Raw genomic sequence first — 1,096 nt, 5'->3', positions numbered from 1 at the left:
ATGAAGTACAGCCAGAATGCTTCTGAGAAGCCAGGATGGCAAGACTTTATCTCTCATACTTTGGACACATTATCAGGAGGGATCAATCCCTGGAGAAGGATATTATGCTTGGTAAAGTAGCGGGTCAGCAAAAAAGAAGAAAGACCCCCAATGAGATAGATTGGCACACTAACAGTAGCAATGGGCCCAAGCATAACAATTTTGGGGATGGTACAGGACAGAGTAGTGTTTCCTTCTTTTGTGCAGAGAGTCGCTATGAATCGGAACTGCATATATTGACAGCACATAACAACAACAACCAGCCAACCTCAAGGTCAGCAGTTCAAACCCACCAGTCACTCCTCAGAATCCCTATACAGGGTCGCGATGATTCAGAACCGACTGGAAGGCACTTAACAACAACAATAACAATAGCTAACTACAGCAAGCCTGTTTTCATGTGTTTAATGTCTGCTTCAATGTCCTCATTGGTAAAGTGTCTGTTCATTTCCTTTGCCCATTTTGTAATTGGATTGTTTTTGTTGTTGTTGTTGAGTTGATGAAACTTTCTATTTATTTTATAAATTATACAGATATTTTGGTCCTGTAGATTTTTTTCCAGTGTGCCAGTTCTCTTTTTACTCTTTTGATAAAGTATTTTGATGAGTGTAAGTATTTAACTTTTAGGTTCCAGTGTTCTCATTTGTCTTATACGATTTGTACATTTGTAGTTGTGTTTGCTACTCTATTTCTGAAAAAATTAGATCCCAGAGTTTTTTCTGTATTCATTTTCTAGGTTTAAACTTAACATTTTGATCTTTGAGCCATTTTGAGCTGGTTTTCATGTATGGTGTAAACTATGGATCCTGTTTCATTTTTCTACAAATGGACATCCTGTTTTTCTAGCACCATATATTAAATAGACAGTTTCTTCCACATTGAGCAGTCTTTGATCTCTTGTCAAATATCACCTTTCCATAGATGAATGGATTTATTTCCAGATTCTCAATTCTATTCCATTGATTGCATCTCAATGTCAAGAAAACAAAAATCCTCACCACTGGACCAATAAACAACATTCTTATCAATGGAGAAAAGATTGAAGTTGTCAAGGACT

The sequence above is a fragment of the Chrysochloris asiatica genome, unplaced genomic scaffold (assembly GCF_000296735.1).
Source record: "Chrysochloris asiatica unplaced genomic scaffold, ChrAsi1.0 scaffold00028, whole genome shotgun sequence".
Lineage (NCBI taxonomy): Eukaryota > Metazoa > Chordata > Mammalia > Afrosoricida > Chrysochloridae > Chrysochloris > Chrysochloris asiatica.
The sequence above is the reverse complement of the archived record's forward strand: the minus strand, read 5'-3'. Positions refer to the sequence as shown.